The 10,223-nt window shown below is 42.1% G+C and overlaps 1 long non-coding RNA gene across 1 annotated transcript; it reads left to right on the plus strand.

The window, feature by feature from the left end:
• The first annotated feature begins 444 nt into the window (after positions 1 to 444).
• LOC124241506 (uncharacterized) lies at positions 445 to 9,795 on the plus strand. The gene is made up of 3 exons (XR_006889232.1): positions 445 to 556; positions 3,689 to 3,875; positions 9,582 to 9,795. It is a non-coding gene; the product is annotated as an uncharacterized LOC124241506 (long non-coding RNA).
• Positions 9,796 to 10,223: the final 428 nt, after the last annotated feature.

Genomic DNA, 10,223 nt, shown 5'->3' on the forward strand with positions numbered 1-10,223 from the left:
TTATACAGAGGGTAGCATTCTAAAGCTCATGTTGTGCAATTATAAGGAGATCTTTCCACTTCAGAATACAAGTGGTTCATTTATTCTTTTGTCCTGCTGGCCGCGTGATATTCCGCGGTGTGAGCATACTGTAGGTTACTTCACCAGTCCTCCATTGATGGACGTTGACGTGACTTTCAACCTATAACAACTACAAACAATTCTGCAGTGAGTAACCATGTATATAATGTCATTTCACAAATATCAGTTGACACATTTCTTTATTATAAAGCAACCAAGGTAGCTCAGCCCCAGGAAATGAGATAACAGCAGAAGAGTACCCTTCAGTGCAGAACAGTTCATCAGTACAGAACCTGATGTCATCACTCTTCCATTCAGCCCCTTCCACTCCGTTCATCAGTCAAGTGTGTTTGTGTGAAGCCTCCAGTGCTGTGAGAAGCTTGACACTCACAGAGGTTACTATCACAAGCAAGAAAGACCAGGGAAAGCCCACGTGTTCATGAGAAAACTAAAGATCTAATTGTGGTCAGTTTAGACTTCTGTGTCTGCTCAGCAGGTAGGCTGATGCATTCCTGATGTTTGCTTTTATCGCTGTGCTTTTTGAATGGTTGGAGAAAATGTGATAGCTTTATGTGCAATTTGAAAACATGCCTCACAGTTTGCTTAATGAGGGGCATTTTGTTTATTTTTCGAGTAATTCACAAAGAGACATAAAGAAACTGTGACAGACTGAGATCTACTGAATATGGTTTTGAGCACTGATTTAAGCCTAAATCAGTAACCTGAGGAACATCCTTGTACAGGTTCGAGGAAATAGTCATCTGCTTAAAATATTTCTATCTATATATCCAAATACTTTTGTGACATGTATAGTTTTTACGTAAAAAGTACAACCAGAAAAATTCCTTGCACATGAGGAGTAGAAATATTATAGAACTAGAAAGTAATCTAATGTAACTGAAGATCCATTAGCCTTCAATGCCAAGAGCCCTCCTAGGCGTGTCATAGCAAGAAGAAAAATTGCCATTTTCTGTCATCGCAGATCACTGTGATGCACCTTTTGGTGAAAGCTGTATGATTATACAAGTTTATGTAGGATTCATCTAACTAATAAATATAAAATAATGATATCATGGAATTGTGAAGATGAAATGTACTTGAGTGAGCATTTAGCCAAACAAGTCTTTTGATAAATGAAGAAACTGAGGCAGGTGAGGTTAAGGTTAACCAACATACCTGAGCAATGTTGTGCTGGTGTAGGTTCATATTGCCCCATGGGAGCTGATGTTCAGGAATTTTTCAAGCTGATTGCTAGGTTAGAGCTGGCCATAGTGGGAGTATTTACACTGTGGAAATCTATCAATGCTACAAATCAGTGTAGTTCTCTTCCCCCAGAGAGCCTTTATTAAACATTTGCCAGCATACCGCTATATCTAAGGCTATTCAGCCAATTCAAAATAAAGACAAAGTGTGCCTGGACTGTTTAAATATATTTTTTTATCCTTTCATTTTTATTGGACTTCTAAATTTTTTAATCACTTTTGCATATATAGATATATGTTATTGTCACTTCAGAGAAATCCTTTAAAGTGAGACAGGTTATTATTTCTCTACGCTCCATTTCAGAGATGAGGACATTTAGGCACATGTCCATGAAATATTTTACCCAAGGACACAGAGCTAGGTAATGGAAAAATCAAAATAGATGTTGGTTCTGCCCAGGACACATTGAACCTTTGGCAAAAGAGAAAAACTATTAAGCAGGGACAGAAAGTCAACAATGTGGCCAACGCAGTGATGACTCTATGGCTTTCCTGTCTGAAATTTGTCAACTAGTTCCTGACTTCATAGTTTAAACAAAAACACTCATGAGGTATTCAGGCTGGACAGGACAGTGAAGAGTCTTATTTTTCCCAAGTGTATGCAATTAATTATGTCATAGCAAAGGTTGCAACTGGGCTGTGCTTCATTCCTAGTTATTTGACAGGGCACAGGATATAAACTTTGGGACTATGTTCATAGATATACCCCCCATGGCACCAGACCAGTATTCCAGGTTGTTTCACTTAGGACTTGCTCAATTGCAAGTGATGAAATGTGACCCAAACTGACTTGAACAAAATAGGCTGTAAAGTCCAGAGGACACTCAGGCAAGGGTGGATTGAGGGGTTCAAACAGCTTTTTAGGACTCTATCTTGTTCTCCTCATTTCTTGACTCTCAAGTCTAACCTTGTGGTGTTAAGACGACCCCCAATATCTTGAGGCTTACAACTTCAATTTCAATTTTGGCAGAATAAGGGGTTATTTCTTCACAGTCTTTCCACAAGAATTAAGGAATTTAGTTATATGGGCTCTGATTGCATTCCATCCCACCCCTGACCCATTCACTATGGCCAGTAGGGTATGATCTCTGCTCTGGCCTGAGTCACATGTTTGCCTCTGGAGTCAACGGTGGAACCAGTTCCACCAAATCAAATAGGTTAGGGTGGGAGGGGTCATCAAGGAAAATTGGAATTCTGTTATGAGAAGAAAGGGGAAAGGAGAGACTAGACGCCAGGGAGATAAAAATCAACAGATTTCCACTACATAGGAGCTCAATAGATTTCTGTTGAATGAATGAGTAAAGGAATGAATGAAAAATCAGAACAACTAAGTGACCATCACCTTTTTACCCCTGATAATACTAATTAAAACAATTCAAGGCTGGTTGTTTTTTTCTTTCTCTTACTGATGAAACCTAACAGAATGCCCCATCACTCCAAAGACAGAGGACTTTACAGATAGACTCATGGGTATTCTCCAATATCTAAATATCCTCCATCAATCCTAACCCATGTCAAAATTCTTCCACCAGAACTACAGCTCTGTGTAACAGGAGACAAATGGGCTCTTTCTATTGTCCCAGGGTTAACTAAATCCTAAGGCTGAAACAAAAGGTATCGAAAAACCTCATATTCTAAAAAGAACAGACAAAAGTCACTGAGAGGCTGGGGTCAGGCATTTCCCTTCAGGACTTACTAGGAGGTGGCAGATCCGCAACAACGCCATCCATCACCCTTTCCCAGTCTATCTAAGATAAGGTTGAGGAGTTGGGAGTCCTTGCATTGCCATTGTGAATTGCTCAAATCCATCTCCTTATGTTCATTCCTAAATCTATATGACTGCATTAAGTCTGTTAGAATCACATTCCAGCTCCTGCTGTGACCACACCTGCCCACCCCACACTCTAATTCCATCCCCCACCCCAACAGAGCCAGGTTTTCCATTCAGATCTTATGCCACTCTGTGCTTTGGCCAAATGACACTGTCTTATCTCACTGTTTTTGTTCTCCCCTCTCCTGCCTAAAATGCCCTCTGCCCCAGTACCCGCCTTCTGGGAGAAAGAGCAGCTCCTCTCCAAGGCCCAGCTCAAATATCAATTCTTTCAGAAGTTTCCGCAGTGGAAGGGAATCTCTCCATATTTGGGCTTCCATAGAATTTCATTTTCACTTCCTTGTAGCAGTTCCCACATTCTGCTCTTACAGGAATTTGTGTTTGATCTGCTGCTAGATAACAGACTCCTGAGGCACTAAACAACCCCTAAGACAGAGCCGCGTTCAGTGGGCCGCAGCTAATTCTTGTAGTATTAAGTTGTAGCAAGACAATTTTTTTTTTAATATTAATTTGCATCTTGTTTTTGCTACTTTAGAGAAATCAGAAAGAAGACCAGCCACTGAGATTTTTTCTAATTGTATTTTCCCTGCCTCAATCCAAGAGAGTAGTCTGCCTTTGAGTTCCGTTGCCTCAGGGGCTAAAGAAGTGGCTTCAAGACAACCTCTCCTCCTGGCCTCTTCCCCCCCAACTCCCAACAGCCGAAACTGATTGAGGAGATTATGGTGGGTATTCAGGGGTTGGGTAGGGTGGGGAGGCAAGCACTTAGAAGCCTTTGTATATGGTAGCTGAATGGAAGAGGACGTAGTTTTTTTTAGTAGGACCTGTGTCCCATTCTCTGGAAGTATTTTCAAAAAGAGTAGATTTATGGTGCACCTAGGAAGGCTGGACTCTGGCAACTAGTGCCTCCAGCCTTGGCACAAAGCAAGATCTTTCCAGGGACCATACAGATCTAAGCAATGAGCTTATCAGTGACAACCAAGATGAACTGAAGCCTAGAGGTATTTATTTCTCGGCATCACATAAACTTCTTGAATTCTTGTATAATCCGGGAAGGGAGAAGGAACTGCCTCCAAAAAGAACTAAAATTGAATTTCCCACCAGCCTTATAGGATATTGACCAGGAGTTAGAATTAATTTGATTCACAGAAAAATAAAATAATATAGCTTCTAATGTTGGATAAGATCCTGGCTGCTGTGAACCAAATGTGAACTGAGTCAGAAGGGATTTTCTTCAAGCTGGGTTCAGATTCATAGATTTGCACTTCACTGGACCCCAGGGCAAGAATCTGCCGAGAACATCTGGGTTTCTACTTCAAAAAACGTCCAAATCATAAACAAAAGAGTACAGATAGATAGCGTAAGGATAGAGGACAATGCCATCCAGTGATCAGGGGAGCCTGATCTGTGGGGCTGAGACATGCACTTTGCCTTGCCTCCTTTTGAAAACCTGCATCCTGCATTATAACAGCTTATAAAATAGTCACTCTTGGTTCCTGGGAGGCAAAAGGAATTTATCAGGGGTTCAAAATGTACATCATCATCAACAAACACAGTAGTTAAGTACTTCCTATAAACATGTGTTAAACATTGAAGCCTTCAAATTTTGTCAGGTAGGAGATGAATAGTGTTATAGGATGCCCTAGTATTTTTAGAAAATTTAATGACAATAAAAAATTGGGAAAAAATATGTTTTAAAGTCACAAACACTTTCTGAATTTACTTTTGGGAAAGAGTAACTCTGTTCTTGGAAACTATTTTTGGACAGTCCTGTAATACCATAAATATAAATCAAGGAACTAAGGAGCCCCCACCCCTTTCTTTTGGGGAAACTGTGATGCCATCACTTATCTTGATACGGATGTTGAGATAAATAAGTTTAATGCTCTGGGTGATCATATGAGTTGGATTTATGTCTCTGCAAATGTTGTTACTTTGGAATAAAGGAATCTTTTCTCTGTATGGACTGTGTGTATGGTCAAGCTGGGGCCCACAGGAGACTAGTTGCAGAAACCTACAGGAGAGACAAGACAGCCTCATGGTCACCTCACTCTGTAGAAGCCATGGTGTGTGGGGGATCAGAACTGACCACCTCAAAATATGTCTCTTTTGCTTGATTATTTTTAAGAACAAAAGGCTCGGAAGACTCAGGAAGAACATTTTGACCTTCCTCCATACTGCCTAAAAAATTTTAAGATAGTAGGCCTGTTTCAGGAAGGAGCTAATACCATAAGATAACTATAGTATAATGTAAAATAGTTGTGATAGAAAGACACCAGCAAGGCCCCCCCCCTTTTTTTTTTTTTGAGGAAGACTAGCCCTGAGCCGACATCTGTGCCCATCTTCCTCTACTTTTTTTTTAATATGTAGAATGCCTACCACAGCATGGCTTGCCAAGCAGTGCCATGTCCTCACCTGGGATCTGAACTGGTGAACCCCGGGCCACCAAAGCAGAACATAGGAACCCAGCCGCTGTGCCACCGGGCCGGCCCTGAAAGCCCATTTTTATCAAAGTTCTGTCTTTTGGGTGATATTGTCTATAGATGGCCCAGCAAACACTTGTTTAATAAGTATTTGAACTTCCATCACCATGTAAATTGCCTTCCTCCCCTCTGAAGTCCCAAACCACTACCCCCAATATCCTCCTTTGTCTTTAGCTAAAGATGGTATTTAAGGTGGTGGCTTCAGCCATTCTGGCAAATTATTCCGTTTTCCTGGGTTTCTCCCATGTATACGCTTGGTTAAACTTTGTTTTTTTCCTGTTATTCTGTCTCATGTCAATGTAACTCTTAGGCCAGCCAGAATGACCTAGAGGGTAGAGAAATTGTTTTCCTCCCCTACAGCGGAGAGGAACTGGACTGGTTTGGAGCAATTCTGTGGGCATTCCTCTCTCAGTGTTGTTCAAGTCTGAATAAGCCAAACTTTGGCAAGGTATCACTGTTGGACTGTTTTCTGTGGTGAGTGTCCTGCTGGGGCCAGAGGGGCTAGATCACATCCGGAGGTAGGGAGCAGGGGACGGGGTGGGGCAGGCTTTCTCTGAAGGGAGTGTTCATTTCCTCTCAGTCATTCCAGGAAGAGGCAGAATCTGGCTGAGGGAAAGAAGAGGCCACAGACTAGAAGGGAGCAAAAAATCCCTTCCCCTTCCCCAGCAGAGGAGTGTAAAATGTGGAACAAGTCCAAGCGTTTTTGTAGGGGTGCAGGGCTGTTCCCTCCAGGTCGAGGCAAGTTGCAGCCCTTTAAGGGACCTCAGAGTAGTTCTGAGGCTGGGGTCTCAGAGAAGCCACATCTCGCAGGACTATGAGGCTCTGTACTATATATAGTTCATTTCATCATACCCACACCCTCAGAGATGTCTTGCCCATTTCAACTAAGTCTTTGCGGGGCTATGAGGGATAAAGGGAAGGTTTGGGATGGACTCTCAAAAGAGCCATGGTGTCCTCTCCCTGAGGCCAGAGTTGGGGTTGCAGTGATAGGTCCAAGGACAGTCATCTCCAAGAATCATTGGCAGCAGCATTAGGCCAGCAAGCAAGCACAAAGGGGAGTTGGTGCACACACATGAGACAGCATCCTGCACAGTCTCAAAAATACCTGGGGGTTGCTTTGCAAGGACTAGGGTGCAAAATCATGCTGGTGGGGTCTGGAAGCTTCATCATGAGGATATTTAATAGAAATGTAATGATCTAAGATGTCAGTTGCAGGCTGGTGAGAGCTTATTTGGACTTATTACAAAAGTAGCATCTCCAGGGAGGGCAGGCCACCTGGCCAAGCAGTCTCATTCTGTGTCCCCACGTCCCACCCTTCCATTGAGACACTTTCATTCCAGTTCTTGCTGCCACCACCAAGCCTGATCCCAGGAAATGCTTCTCCCTCTTCAACACTTTGGCCTAAGCAAGGATGAAGCTACTCTCCTTAAATCTCTCCTTGAATCTCTTGAGCATGGTGTCGTGTCAATACTAAAAGGAGTTAGCTCATCTTAAAATAAATAAATTTTAAATTTGACCTCAAAAGAGATTTAATGAATATTGAACTCAATTAATTATAAACAGGCTGAATTCTTTTAGGCTAGTTTTTCATAATAAAATATTGGCAAAAAATACATTATAAAAAATTATAAATAAAAATTTTCAATATGGAGATCCAGATCCTATAATAACTTCACTCTAGTACTGGGACAATTTCACAGACACCTCCTCTGAATTCTTTTTCTATGTTCCAGCCTGTCTCCTTGGAACAAGTGCCATCATATTCTCTACCACACAACAGCAATGTCCTGAATGCCTTATTCTCTCTTTTTTTGTGCTAGTCATCCACCTTGGTGCTCACCCCTACCACTTTCTCATTTCTGTACTGAAGGATGGACCTTCTTCAGAGCTGATTAACAACTCAGAGTAGACTGACAAAAGAATGGCAATATAAACCCACAATATCATAAGCAATGGCCTAGTTGTAGCATGTTCTTACAACAGCAATTATACAAATTTATTAAGAGGAAGACAATTTCTCTTATATGCTGCTACTCTGTGTGGCAGATTGTATTTTCCAAAATGGCTATAGCAATATTTCTGGACCCACAGGCTCTTCCAGAACATATTCCTACTTCCCCTCTCCAAACCTAGGTGAGGTCTGTGATTGCCTCAATGAGGAGAATGTAGCAGAAATGGTATTCAGTGATTTCCAAAGATAGACCACTATTTTCTGCCTTTTCTCTCTCTCTCTCTCCCTGTCAACACGCTCACTCTTGGAACCCAGCCACCATGCTTCAAGGAAGCCCAAACCAGCCCAAGCAGAGAGATCACATGGAGAGGCCCTTGCAAAGAGGAATTGAGGCCCCCAGCCAACAGCCCACATACACTGCCAGCTGTGTGAGTGAATGAGCTTTCAGATGATTCCAAGTATCATAGAGCAAAGAAAAGCCATCCCCTCTGTGCCTTGTTTGAATTCATGACCCTCATAATCATAAGCATAACAAATAATTGCTTTATACCACTACATTTTGGGATAATTTGTTACCCAGTCATAATAACTGGAACACACTGGTAGATTAGAGATACAGATATCAGCTGAATCCGTGTTCGTTGTCTTCAAGGAATTTACACTTCCGTATTTCTGAGATTCCTTTCATAGCTGCACATGTTGCGGAAGCTTCAGGGAGCCTGAGTTTGGAACAACTTGAGAGATTTTCCTGGGAGTTAGACACGTAGAGTTGAAAATACCAATTTTGTCACTGATAATGTTGATTGGTGAATATGGCTTCAGAACTGTGGCCAGCTGGGTTTGCCAATATCTCACTCCTCAGTCAGACATAGTCACTCACCTAGCACTGGCCCACCTGGGTAACTGCAGGCCTCCTCCCCCACCCCTTCTCACACACCTGTCCCCAGGGCTAGTCCCCTTTCTGCCAGGCAGGGAACACTCTCCAACACAGAGGAAGGGGCTAAGTGAGCATGCATAGTTCCTTTCCCCAAATTCAGATTACTCCCTCCTTCTCCCACAGAAATGAGAGGAGGAGAAAGACACCAACAGTATTAGTGCAGCTGAGCAACTTGCACACGGAAACATGAACGGCATACCTCTCACCATATTATTATTAACTATTTATATTTCTTTAATTTTTTCTACATTAACCTTTTCCTAAGCAAATGCTCCCATGAAATCAGGAGTTTGATTTGCTAATTATATATTTTCCAGTATACATTAAAATAAGAACTCAACTATTAAAAATTGTCCATGTGTCATTCAAAATAATGTATTTCACACTTGGGGAAATGATGCTATGAGAAATTGACACAGGTCACCCCACAAAGTGGGTAAGCTCCAACTCAGGCAGATATATGATTCAATGTTTGGTCGAAGGCAAACATGAGACGTGAAAACCGACATTAAATTTAAAAAAATTAGAGAAGATTACATTTTACTATTTTTTTTCCAGCAATATAATCCTGATGTAAATGGTAGCAGAAGATTCATGAAGCCAGAACTAGAAATCGTTACATTAAAATGGAGTCTCTTGATTCTTCCAATAATTCCAGCATTGTGGGCATGATTCAGAACAGTTCTATATTATTCTGGATTCTGAACCTTGGTGCCTTTCCCAACTGCCATTTTCTGAGCCTTTGAGGCAAATTTTTGTTGCCTTACATGCACTCTCCTCAACCTTGATGACAACAGGTGCTGTTCCATTTCTTTCCATCTCCCTTTTTCCTTTCCTACTCCTGGAGCCCACTGGGGAGAAGTCAGAGTGGGGCTGCCAGCCTAGAATGAAGTCACGGAACCGTTGCAGGATGGTGGTTACAGTGTTCTCAGTTGCTAATAGTGGTCTTTTAGGGCTGCTTCCATATGTGATTTAAATACAAATTTGAAATAGGAAAACATCTTTCACCCTGAACCCCTAGACTGAAATGTCCCTCTCATTTGATTTCCTTCTGTGCCAGACTGACTCATTGCAACAAAGAGGGTGAACCAGCCAGGCCATAGAAGTAAGAAGCAGTGACAGCAGGACCAGGAAAATGCTGCCTTCTACACTGACCTTTCTTCACCCAGAGGGGCCTATTCGACTGAAGGTTAGATAACCATCTCTTAGAGGACACTGTCAAAGAAAGAGCAGAAACATTTATGGAAGCTCATCCAACTAAAGCAACTGTAAAAACAGGAAAATACCTCTGAAATTTGGGGCCACTCTGCCTCTCTCCGATATTATCAAAGGTACTTTCCAAAGTCAAAAGCCAAGCAGCAGGGGCCAGCCCCATGGCCAAATGGTTAGGTTTGGTGTTCTTTGCTTTGGGTGGCCCAAATTCGCAGGTTTGGACCCCAGGCATGGACCTACACCACTCGTCAGCCATGCTGTGGCAGCAACCCACATATAAAATAGAGGAAGATTGGCACAGATGTTAGCTCAGGGCTAATCTTCCTCAGCAAAAAAAACCAAACCAAACAAAAAACCAAGCAGCAGCAGCTACAAGAGAAGGCATATAGTTGATATTCCCTGTTCTGTGCTACACTCTCCCACCTTGCCATGAAGGCTGTTGTTGGATGGATTGTTCAAGTATAAGAATCAACTGGGGAAGCTTTTTTAA

The sequence above is a fragment of the Equus quagga genome, chromosome 7 (assembly GCF_021613505.1).
Source record: "Equus quagga isolate Etosha38 chromosome 7, UCLA_HA_Equagga_1.0, whole genome shotgun sequence".
NCBI lineage: Eukaryota > Metazoa > Chordata > Mammalia > Perissodactyla > Equidae > Equus > Equus quagga.